This window comes from Monodelphis domestica, chromosome 7, assembly GCF_027887165.1.
Source record: "Monodelphis domestica isolate mMonDom1 chromosome 7, mMonDom1.pri, whole genome shotgun sequence".
Classification (NCBI taxonomy): Eukaryota; Metazoa; Chordata; class Mammalia; order Didelphimorphia; family Didelphidae; genus Monodelphis; species Monodelphis domestica.
The window spans coordinates 284,261,146-284,274,127 of record NC_077233.1 but is presented as its reverse complement, the minus strand read 5'-3'; positions in this window follow the sequence as shown (position 1 = coordinate 284,274,127).

Genomic DNA, 12,982 nt, shown 5'->3' with positions numbered 1-12,982 from the left:
TAACAATATGCACCCAATTACAAAACACTCTTCATACAAATAAAGTCAGATCTAAACAATAGGGAAAACATTAATTGGTCATGGATAGACTGAGCCAAAACAATGAAAATGACAATCCTACCTAAATTACTTTGCCTATTCAGTGTCATACCAATCAAACTACTCAAAAATTATTTCACAGAACCAGAAAAAAACAACAAAATTCATCTGGAAAAACAAAAGGACAAAATATCAAGGGAATCAATGAAAAAAAAATGAAGGAAAGATGCATAGCCATTTCAGATTTCAAGCTATACAATAAATCAGAGACCATCAAAACAATCTACTATTGGCTAAGAAATAGATTAGCAGATAAATGGAATATATATCAGGTAACCATAACACATGGTAGTTAATGCCCATAACAACTTGATATTCAAGAAACCAAAGATTGAAATTTTAGGAAAAAACCTCACTATTTGACAAAAAATGCTTAGATAACAGACCTGACAGAAATTAGCTATAGACCAACATCTCACTCTATGTATCAGAATAAAATAGAAATGGACAGTTAATCTAAAAATAAAGGGTAATATCATACATAGATTAGAGGAGCATCAAAAACATTTAACTGCCAGATTTATGGATAAGGGAAGAATTTATGAGCAAACAAATTATAGAGAACATTATTAAAAATAAAATGCATACTTAAAATTATTTATTTAATTATTTAAATTAGAACATTTTTCCATGTTTACATGATTCTTTCCCTCCATTCCTCCCTTACCCCACTCTCATAACCAATGAGCAATTCCATTGGATTTTACATGTATTATTGATCAAAACCTATTTATATATCATTACTATTTGCAATAGTGAGATCATTTAAAACCAACATCCACAATGTGATCAAGGAAATGTTTTTCTTCTGTGTTTCTACTCCCACAATTCTTTCTCTGGATGTGGATAGCGTTCTTTCTAAGTCCCTCAGAATTGTCCTGGATCATTGCATTGCTGCTAGTAGAGAAGCCCATTATGTTCAGTTTTGCTGCAGTGTATCAGCCTCTGTGTACAATGTTCTCCTGGTTCTGCTCCTCTCACTCTGCATCAATTCCTGGAGGTTGTTCCAGTTTCCATGGAATTCCTCCACTTTATTATTCCTTTTGGCACAATAGTATTCCATCACCAACATATACCACAATTTGTTCAGCCATTCCCCAATTGATGGGCATCCCCTCATTTTCCAGTTTTTTGCCACCACAAAGAGTGCAGCTATGAATATTCTTGTACATGTCTTTTTCCTTATTATCTCTTTGGGTACAAACCCAGCAGTGCTATGGCTGAATCTAAGGGCAGGAAGTCTTTTAGAACCCTTTGGATATAATTCTAAATTGCCTTCCAGAATGCTTGGATCAATTCACAACCACACCTGCAATGAATTAGTGTACCAATTTTGCCACATCCTCTTCAACATTTATTACTTTCCTTTGCTATCATATTACCCATGCTAGATGTGATGTGATACCTCAGAGTTGTTTTGATTTACATGAAATAGATAATTTTGATTACATTAAATTGAATTTTTTATCAATACAACCAAGATTTCAAAGGAAAATTATAAACATAAAATTATTACAGGTATCTCTGATGAAGACATTTTTTCTCAAATATATAGAGAATTAAGTCAAATTTATAAGAATATAAAACATTCCCCAATTGAAAAATGGTCAGAAGATATGAACAGGCAGTTCCCAGAGGAAGAAATTAAAACTATTTGTAGTCATTTGAAAAAAATGCTCCAAATCACTATTGATCAGAGAAATTCAAATAAAAAAAACCTGTCAGATACCACCTCACATCTATCAGATTGACTCACATGACCAAAAAGGAAAATGATAAATATTGGATAGGATGTGGGAAAATTAGGCCACTAATACCCTGTTGCTGGAACTGTGAAATGATACAACCATTCTGGAGAGCAATCTGTAATACAGTCAAAGGGACATAAAACTAAGCATGCCCTTTGTCCCAATGATACCCTTACTGGATAGGGATCCCAAAGAGTTCAAAGATAAACAAAAATGACTTGACTATATCAAAATATTTTTAGCAATTCTATTTGTAATGGCAATGGATTGAAAAACGGAAGGATTGTCCTTTAGTTGGGAATTGGGTGAACAAGTTGTGATATATTTTAATGGGATACTATTGCACTGTAAGAAAGGATGAACAAGGTAATTTCAGAAAAATCTGAAAAGACATATAAACTGATGTAAAGTGAGGAGACCAAGAAATACAGTAAAAAAAATACTATGCAATCATCAATTGTGAAGGATTAAAATATTATCAACAAAGTAGGTTTCCAAGACAACATTAGGAGACTCATGATGAAAAATACTATCCACAGCCAAAAAAGAAACTATTGGAGTGTAATTGCAATTTAAAACATGACATCATCTACTTTATTTCATTCATGGTTTTCTTGTATGTGTGACATACAACCATCTCTTATTATGACATGAACAATATGTAAATATTTACTGCATGAAAACACTCGTACAACCTATATAAGATTATAACCAACTTAAAGAGAAGGCTGGGAGGGAGGAAGGAAGGAATAAAATCTGAATCCTAAAATGTGAGAAAACAATTGCCAAAAATTGTTTATACATGTAACTGAAAAAATTAAATAAAAAAATTAAAAGGATGAGAGAGACTAACTTCTCAAACACTATTTTAATCCTTTCAGTCACTGTTTCAGGGGCTGTTCCAAAAGAACAGGCATTAATTTCCAATACCTTCTCCAATTTCCTGACAGCTATCCGAGGGCTCTACCCACCTCAAGCTCTATAAATAAATCTAGCTAGCAAACTCCTGGTAGATTATGATTGAGTGAGAGACAGGTATTAAAATAATGAAGAGAATGTTGTTGTTCATTAAGAGAGCAAATTGACAGCTATATAATTAAATTATTGAGTAATCTTTTATATAAAAATGGCAGAAGCCTTATTATCGAACCTCTTTTTTTCTACTTTGTATTTATATCTACTCATATATATTTTGTGTCCCCTTTTAGAATATAAGCTGCTTCAGGGCAGCTCTATATTTTGTTTCTACTCTGTATTTCTTCTATTTATACTGTAAGCTTAAAAGTTAATATACAATAACTTCAAGTATCATATTTAATAAGATTTATTAATAATAACTTGAAGTAAAAAGAATGAAAAGACAAGAGTAAAAGCCTGAGTAAAACCACCTTTCTCAACTGTGAACCTGGAAAAAAGAGTGCAAGAGGACAGGTTAAAGCAAACTTATTTACAATAGGTAAGGATGCTTCGTGGATGAAGGGAAAAGGAATTTTGGGATGACAAAAGAATTCTGGGAGATGGAGTCCAAGGGTTCAAGATTTTTTAATTACACAATACCTATGTATTTGGTCTCCCTCGTTAGAATGTAAGCTGTTTGAGGGCAGGGTCAATTTTAGAAGTACTCTTCCAATTTCATTTGCACTGACTGCCTGGGTCCTCAGAGGACAACTAGATATTTGCCCTTTATAGATTCTAAAGGTATCCCTTAAGGATCATGGAGTGTCTTTCTAATTCTGCATATAGGTTATAAGGCTTTGGTCTATTTCTCTCTTCTTGCTCCAATAACAGTTAATAATCTATAGTTAATTAGCTTTTAGAAGGAGGAATTTACCAAGTATTACAAAAAGGAAAAGTTGGCACAAAACCTCCCCATCCCCAAAGTCTCCCATGAGTCTAGGGGAAAACTTAGAGAGCTCATGTGGCAAAAGGTTATCTCACAAATTATAGTTGCGATAATTCCTTTTCTCACCTTCATGAGGTATTTATGAAGTTTTCCTTAGGGATGCTGCAGCTTTCTTCTAGGATCTTCTTATTGTCTTTAAGCTTGCAGTACTGAATATGTCTAATTTGTCTTTGGCTCCGATACGATCATGGCTATCATGCTGCTGCCATGGGGATCATATTAGGAATATGAAGGAGAAGTCCAAATCTTTTAACTATCTAAAATTTTACAAAGTCCCCCTTGATCAAAGATGGTAAGGAATCTAGACCTCTTCTTCCTCCCGATGAGGCAATTTCTCCCATGAACTTACTTACCTTGAACTTTTCTTTCCTCAATTGCTACTAGAATCTCCTGGGCTCCAAATAGATGGGCCATTTACATAAAAGCAAGAGTGGAGAATCACTCTATTTTATTCAGTGCCTTTCCTGGAATTCTCTTATCTCATGTAGCCTTTGGATGATTGGTAGATTGATTGATTGAGTTAGTGGAGATGTCTGTGTCTTAGTTCTTGCCTTTATTGCACTTAAGAAGTCCCCCAGGCCCTTTTAACTACTTAGGCAAGGGTATAGGACCCTTACATCCATATATCCCTAGAGTGGAACACAGTAAATAATACTGGCAAATAGTACTCAATTAGGGGATGTGTGATTGATTGATTGATGTCACCCAGGGAAGTCTAAACTATTATCTCCTCTGCAACTACTTACAACATAGATGGTGGAAAATACTGAGAAGACACTCCCAAGTGGATAGAAAGTTACTAAATGATAGTCATCTCAGTCTCAAAGCCACAGTCTTTAAATAAGCAGCCCAAATGGGCAAGCAATTCTACTTGGAATCCTTTGGAGATGCATCTATTTAATGTTCCTGTTTTATCTGGCAAAGCTAATATGGCAGCATACAATATTTTTTTTAATCACTCAGAAACCATTAATTCCTTATTATAAGAAATTCCTCATTAGGAGACTGCTCACATGACTGCAGATCAGAAATTTTCTTTCAATTTATAGTCTTGGAAAAGGAGTTCTTAACTTTTTAGGTGTTGGGGAGGGATGAACCCCTTTGACTATCTGGTAAAAACCTATAGACCTTCTAAAATAATGTTTTTGAATTCACAAATAAATCACAGATATTACAAAAGAAATGAATCACATGGAGATAAAGTTGTGATTTTTTTCCTCATTCACCTTTCTTGAACCTTTGTGTTACAGGGCTACAGGACTACACTGAGAGGCTGAAGCATCTTGCCCAAATCACAGAGGCAAGATGTGATGGAAATAGGAAGTGAACCTTGGCCTTTTCAAACCAGGGACACCATACAAGGTCTCTATCTGTCCGTCTGTCTGTCTGTCTGTCTGTCTGTCTGTCTGTCTGTCTCTGTCTCTCTCTCTCTCTATTCCTCCCTGCCTCCCTTTCTCTCTCTCTGTCTCTGTCTCTCTGTCTCTTTGTCACTCTGTCTCTCCCTCCTTCCCTCTCTCTCCCCCCCCTCTCTCTCTCTGTCTCTGTCTCTGTCTCTCTGTCTCTCCCTCCTTCTTGCTCTCTCTCCCTCCTTCTCTCTCTCTCTCTCCCTCTCTCTCTCTCTCTCCCTCTCTCTCTCTCTCTCTCTCTCTCTCTCTCTCTCTCTCTCTCTCTCTCTCTCTCTCTCTCTCTGTCTCTCTGTCTCTCTGTCTCTCTGTCCCTCCTTCTCACTCTCTCTACCTCCTTTTCTCTCTCTCTCTCTCTCTCTCTCTCTCTCTCTCTCTCTCTCTCTGTCTCTGTCTCTCTGTCTCTCCCTCCTTCTCACTCTCTCTACCTCCTTCTCTCTCTCTCTCTCTCTCTCTGTCTCTGTCTCTCTGTCTCTCCCTCCTTCTCACTCTCTCTACCTCCTTTCTCTCTCTCTCTCTCTCTCTCTCTCTCTCTCTCTCTCTCTCTCTCTCTCTCTGTCTCTCTGTCTCTCTGTCTCCCTCCTTCTTGCTCTCTCTCCCTCCTTTTCTCTCTCTCTCTCTCTTAGACACACACATACAGACACCCCTATGCTAATGCCTAGCTGAATAATTATGTTGGTCTTGAATATGTTGGATTTAAATTTGCATATTTCCAAATAAAATGTTCAGTGAACATTCTAGAACTCATTATTAATCTTAAATGCTTGTTTTTGATGAGAAAAAATGTTTCAAATATTACAATGACAAAATTTTGAACACTGATTAATTAGATGTTTTAAAGCATTTCAGTTTTCTAAGCAGTTCTTAGACTCCTCTTGCTTATGCAAGAGATATGCTTATGTATGGAGATTAATCTCTTTAAATTATTCCTTTTATAATACACAAGGGAAGTTATGTAACTCCTCCAAAATCATAAACTTTATTAATTCCAGAGATAAAACTCAAACCCAACTCCTGAATCCTAATCTATCTACCCTTCTATTCATTGTATTTTGTTCTGCCATATGTATCTCCTTAAAATGTTTCTCCTTAGACACTTTCTAATCATGTTATAGTTTAGTTCATTTTCATCAAAATTGGTGAAATTAATTTTATTTTCAAACTTAAATTTTATTTTCAATAAACAAAAAAACTCACCCCTCTCCCTCCTTCTCCATAATAGCATGACAGTCTTCCTTCTACAACCTACATATGTGTTGAGAAAGAAAGAAAACCAAAGCCCATATTATGAAATCAAGCAACAAAAAACCCCTCCTCATGGGTAATGTAAAAATTAATTGTCAATCTTAAGGAGGATGACATAATGTGTCATGGTGAGTTCTCTGAAATCCTGCCTGGTGGTCATTCCATTGTTCAAGAACTCTTACATCTTTTACAGTTGAATTTGTGGCCATCTATGCTTTTGTTTGAGGTTTAACTTATAAATATCTCAGCGCCCTTCTCTTCTTCTGAGTTTCTCTATTGAATGTTTTGACAACATAATTTTTTATGATGGGATATTTTTATTTCTTCGTTTACTCATTCTTCCATCCTACATTCAGACTCGAGACTACACATATTAGAGTTGGCCTCTGTCTATTCCTGAAGGGAATTCTGGGGCTTGTCCTGCTTTTCTTTTCTCATTCTTCAAGAATAAGGGACAACTCAAGCTGAGGGCATGCAGGCTTTTATTGCTCCCAAAGTAGGTTGTTCCAAGACAAAATCTGATTGCACCTCCCTTTTGGGCCAGATTTCCCTATTTAATCCCTTATGTGTAGGTAATAACAGAGTTATCAGTTGGCACTTGTTTATGAATGATACACATTTTGAATTCTCAATGGGAGATCCGGTAGGACTTCTTGCTCTAGTTCTCAGTTTCTCTTCTGGAATGCTCCTTATTGCACATTCCTAGACAGACATTATCCCCTAAATCTATAGACATCTCTCTTTATTTCTCTGTTCTGATCCAAGCAAGAAAAAAAATGACTCCTGATATTTTCTTTAATTCAGCAATCAGGACCTTATGTAGTACATTTTCTAAATCTCTTTGGAAGAGTTACACTTGCAGTATCTCTCTGTACATCCTGCTACTCTGCCATCTTGATCTTATTTCTTAATGAGATTTATTTTAATTCCAGTTGAAGAACTTGGCCTCATTTGTCCCTGAGTATAGCTACAACCCCTGGCACCATAACCACTGCCAGGATACATTACTGAAGTTTTCCTGCAAAGAAGAATTATAATTTCTGTTAAATATCTTGTAAGGATTTTGGGTATAAAATAACAGTCTTTATATGTTAGCATATTTGTATATATACACATAATCATATTCTTGAAAAAATGTTAATTTTAGCTAAAATGAATGGGCTGAAACAATTAAGTTTATGTTGAAAAATATATTAGTAAAACTTTTCAAAGAACATAGAAACACTCCTCTCATTTTCATGCATTAAAATTTTATTTTCCCTTCGTCAGTCATATAACAAATACTTTAAATTGTTAGAGAATTTAAATATATGTCAATGTCTCCTTTTAAATATGATTGAATGAGAATGAAAAAGCTGATTATGTTTACTTGAAGGGAGTTCTTTTACTTTACCCCTTTACCCACTTAGAACATTCTTTATACAACGTTTTGATATTTTATGCATCCATGTTTATGGTTGGATCTTTGGCTTGGCTATGAGTCATACCTCTGAATCCATGCATTTCAATTTTGCTACACATAACTTTTCATAAAGGTCTCTAATGTTCTTGTTGTATTCCTTAAAAGAATAAACTATTTTGCTGAGGATTATTATCCTCCCTTTCCCAATTTATGAACTTCTAGGTCTGCAAAGGGTTGGGGTGGGGATATCCAATTGACATTATTTTTTTGCTACCTGATATTTTCCAGGCACACTATTGAATATTCTCTATTGAGAAATAATGAACAAGTAATTTGCTCAATTTCCTCCTGAGCAGAAAATGGAAATTATTTCATTTGTAATCAATGAAGATAATAAATGATTCATTTGACAAAATCTATATTATATAGAGTTACATATAATGACTTTAATGGCAGGGAATAGGGGGCAATTTTGTTGGCAGATATTTTATTTGATTGTTCTCCTTTTAGGAATAATATCTATTTTACTTCGTGTGGGCTGGTCCTATAAAGGATTGTTAATGCTTTCTTGTTTTCTAAGGAATAAAATGCTCAACCTATAGGAAATAAACATATAAGGTTTTACTGAAATTCTCATTTCCCTGTGGGAATGTCTTTTTGACCAATGTTGTCTGGTTGTCTTGATGAATATAGGTGCAGAGAAGTATGATGAGACAGAAACCACTCCCAGTAAGCCTCTCATTCTGCCAGATTTCCAAGAATACCTCCACACCATCACCAAGACATCCTCTACTTTCCTAAGGTTTCTCATATTAAGTTTTTACTTGCCTATCCCTCTTACCTCCTTCTTCATTTTCTCATTCACTTCTTCTATTAGACCTCTCAGAATTCTTATAGCTATTGTGTTCTCTTTTTTTTTTTCAAGTTCTAATTAGAGTGAATATAGATATATCTTCTTTTGGAAGTTGATCCTGAAATGCTCTTACTTCATCTTATTTCTTAACTGTAGAGTTTTTCTTTGCTCTTTTGTTTCCTGTCATATTGCTGGTTTGTGGAGTCCTAATTCCTAAACTTATCATTTTTTATTGAGGTAGGATGTGCTTGAAATCCTTCCCAAAGGATACCTTTTTTTTTTTTTTCAGAAAATCCTGTAACGTCCCTGATTAATATCCATCTTCCCCACATGCTCTCAATTATAGAGCTGTTAGAAGCATCAAAAAGCAATCTGGGCTTCCACCTGGGGCACAGGAACAGAGTAGATGAGTAAGTTACAGAGACTGATGCTACCCACCTTCTGCTAGCTTCAGAATTCCCTTCCTTTAAGAGCTTTTGAAAGCCAGAACCCACAGCAGAGGTATGTGGAGGGAGAAGGAGTAGGTAAGCTAAAGCCAGATGCTAGGTAGCTGGTGAAGGCTGGTGAAGATAATTGTCTGTCCAACTTGCTATTTGTGTCAAACCTCTTAATTGTATAGCCACAAGAACTAGGCAAAATCCACAGTATAGTGTTAAAATATAAGTGATAAATAAAGCACATAATTAATAGTGAAGTCTTTTACTATTTGTTTCTTCTCCCATACTCCATGGAGAACTACTTATGGGAATATCTTTTCTTTTTATTCATTTAATTTTTAGTTATTTCATTTATAATTTATATATAATTTAGTTATTTTATTTCATTTGGCATATTTCTCATTCTTTTTTAGGTGTTTGGGAGAGTTAGAATTAGCCATTTGACTGATGCTTTATCCCTTTATCCACTATTACTTGTTCTGATACAGTGGAAAGGAAAACTTTGAATCGAGCTTTTGCATTTCTGCCTACTGAGGTGGGGCAGACAGCAGTTGGAATGTGATAGGAGGGGGAGTGACAGTTGGAATGAGAGAAGGAGATTATGGGAGAAACTACTCACTGAAGGGTCTTGTCCCTCTGAACTCTGCCAAGTTTGGAGCAAAGACCTAGAGGTCTAAATCCCAATCTGTTGAAAAGCCTTGCCTCCATTCCCTTACCCAGAAGAAAAGAAGGTTCCTGTATTATTTGAGAGCATCCATTAGAGGAAGAACAACCAACAGCTGCTGAGAAGGGGCTGATCCCTTAACTTCAGGGGTCACCCTGAAGATCCTTTCCATCCCTTGACCTTCCCAAGAAGGACATTTGCCACTTGTTAAGGTAAGAGAGAGAGACATTAATTAGCTAAGAAGAAGATAGATAAGTTGAAGCTGAGCCATTTGTCTCAGCTGCAGAAAAACTAGAAACCTAGGAGAGTCTCCTCTTCCCTAAAAACTATTCCCTTTCTTGATTCACTATAATTATTAAACTACTTGAAAAATAGAAGACTGCAGTCAGATTCATATTGAAGACCAAAGAAAGAAAGAGAGGCTGGTGGCTAAGCTAGCCATTAACCTAGGCTAAACAATGAAAGCCAACAGTGACAGTATACCTGCCAGACAAGGAGGACTTCTGGGGTTCAACCTACAGTCCTGTCTTTAGGAGTAAACTCCCCTATTTCCCAGAAGTCACACAAAACACTGGTACTGTCATCCTTAACCTAAACTTACCCAGTGGTACCTTTCTTGTGGGTTGAGTGGAAAGAAATTACAAAGACAGTCTCTCAGCAGAGGGGTACCTCTCACCATTCTCCATATTTCCTCTGTTCCTTCAACTCTTCCATTCCCTGTTACAAACCCTTCCCTATCCCATGTAATTCTTCAAACCTCTTCAATTCCCTTCATTTTTATAATACTGACCTCTGATTTTTATCTGGATATAACTTTGCTATTATATTTTTAGGAGTAAGATGCAACTTATGCAGAGTACAAGAAGTTCCATGGCAAAGGATGGTGGCATCTTTCTATGAGACTGAAATACATATCTGCTCTAAAGTTTTCACTTTCTAGAAGTCATTGACTCTGATACTCAACCCTTGGTGATCTATGCCTCACTCCAGTCCTTTTTCCTTTCCATTCCTGCTCAAGGAAAAAAAAATGTGAAAAATCTCCCCAGCATTCAATCTCCTGGCTCTCCATACTGTCCATTGCCTTAATTGGTCCTCAATTATTTCCCCTCCGCAAATTATGACATTTTCTGCTAAATAAAAATCCACTTGAGAATCACAGAATCCCCAAAGTCTATATAAAATGAACCAATTCTTATATAATTATTTAATTTTCTTTTCCCTCTGCTCATCTTTTGACCATTTCCTTAATTAATGAAACTACCTATGTAGAGGCAAGAGTGGGAGCAAAAGTAGTGAGGAGACATGAAAATCTAGACAATTCTTCATTACTATAAAAAAGTTCTTCCATATATATTTTAATTTTAGGAGAGTTTTTAGTCTTCTTTTTCTGACCTCCTTAGGCTATAGGTACAGTATTAGCATCAGATTAATTGACAACTCCATCTAGAGCGCATTATGATAACTTTCCATGACTCATCTAATAATTACCATTTTCTTTTTTATTTTTGTTTTGTTTAAATGTTAATTGCTTTTCTTGAAGAATTTTTCCTAAGATTATTGAAAACAAAGAAAAAATTAAAGGAACATTAAATGCTTCATATGTGCTAATGCCTGGAGATAAAGATAGAGAAGGAAATTCCTGATATTAAGGATCTAACTTTCTAGTGAGGAGACATAAGATATACAGATGAATCAGCTATAAGTCCCATGGAAAATCACATGATTCTGGATGTAAAGTAGAAAAATTTGCATTTATTCTTTTGAAAATTGCCTATTCATAGCTTTGAAGATTTATTTATTGGGGAATAGTTCTTTTTCTTGTATATCTAAATCTATTCCACCATATATCAATATATATCAATATCAGATGTATCATATATCTCAATGTCAGACCTTTATAAATCTGATATTTCCAAACATTTTCTTCCCAAAGTATAGAGAACTTCTAATTCTTGATGTATTAATTTCACTTGTGCAAAAACTTTTCATTATTTTTAACCAAAATTGCTGATTTCTCTCCCACTCTTTGATCATTCATACCTCCTATTTGACTTATTATTCCCTAATTAAAATCTGAGGACCATCTGTAGAGTTTACCTAACTGTATTATCTCTTTTAATTACTGCTAATCATGGTATAAATTAAATATTCATGAAAATGTAGAGGGGACAAAGATGTAATAAAAAATATAAGGATTAAACTAGGAATTCTTAACATATTTTAGAGATGAATTATGATAGAGAACATTTTCTCTTGATGAATGGATATATCTTATGTATTTTTTCAGTTATCCACATCTAATCCTACTTATAAGAACCCTGAAACTTTGCTTTTGATAATGCCTTTAAGTGCTTATTGATTTGCTTAAAATTTATTTCTTTTTCCCTCTCTATATTTAGTGTCACCTACCATAGAAAACTAGTAAGTTTATATTTCTTGAATCATTCAAATTTCATGATTGTGTTAAAAGCTATAAAAATGTAGAAGAAATAACTAAAATGAATTACCCATCAGGTTCCATGTGTTCCTAATGGGCTATGTTTTCTAATAATCTTCAATGATTTGAAGAATATTTATTAATGCCATTGCACTTACACTGCCAATATTTATAACTGGGAGCACATAAGGGCATGGAATTTATTGCTAGCTCACAAATGAGAGACTAGAAATAAATTGGCTGGTTGGTGCTACAGCATGAAAGTGCTTATTTGTTATCCTTTTAATTGAATGTCTAAACCCAGCAGGAATATTTGCATAATGAAATAATTTAGATTTATTAAAAAGCCCTCTATTTTATGCTTCTTTTTCTATTAGGTATAAGTAAAGTTATGACTTATAGAGATTATTGTGGAAAAGTATTGATTAGACTTCATGAAGATCTATTTTCACAGAACTCCCAATAGCTGGCCATAATGAGATCTGGAAATAAGAAACTATATAATGGAGACTATGAGAAAGAGATTTGAAATTAATGAAACAGTCTAATAGATTATCCTGGACTAGGTTATAACATGTGTTAGTGACATGCTCAGGAATGAAAATTATAATCATTTAGATACAGCACGGTCTGGAAGAATTTGATGAACTACTGGAAAAAAAGGAAGCCTCATGAAAGTCTGGAATCATAAAATAAAGAAGTTATTTTCTATACATTGAAGTGCTATTCCTAAAAGAATCTAGATAAATGGTTTCAAAGTAAGCAAGATATAAAGGACAAATCAAAAATTA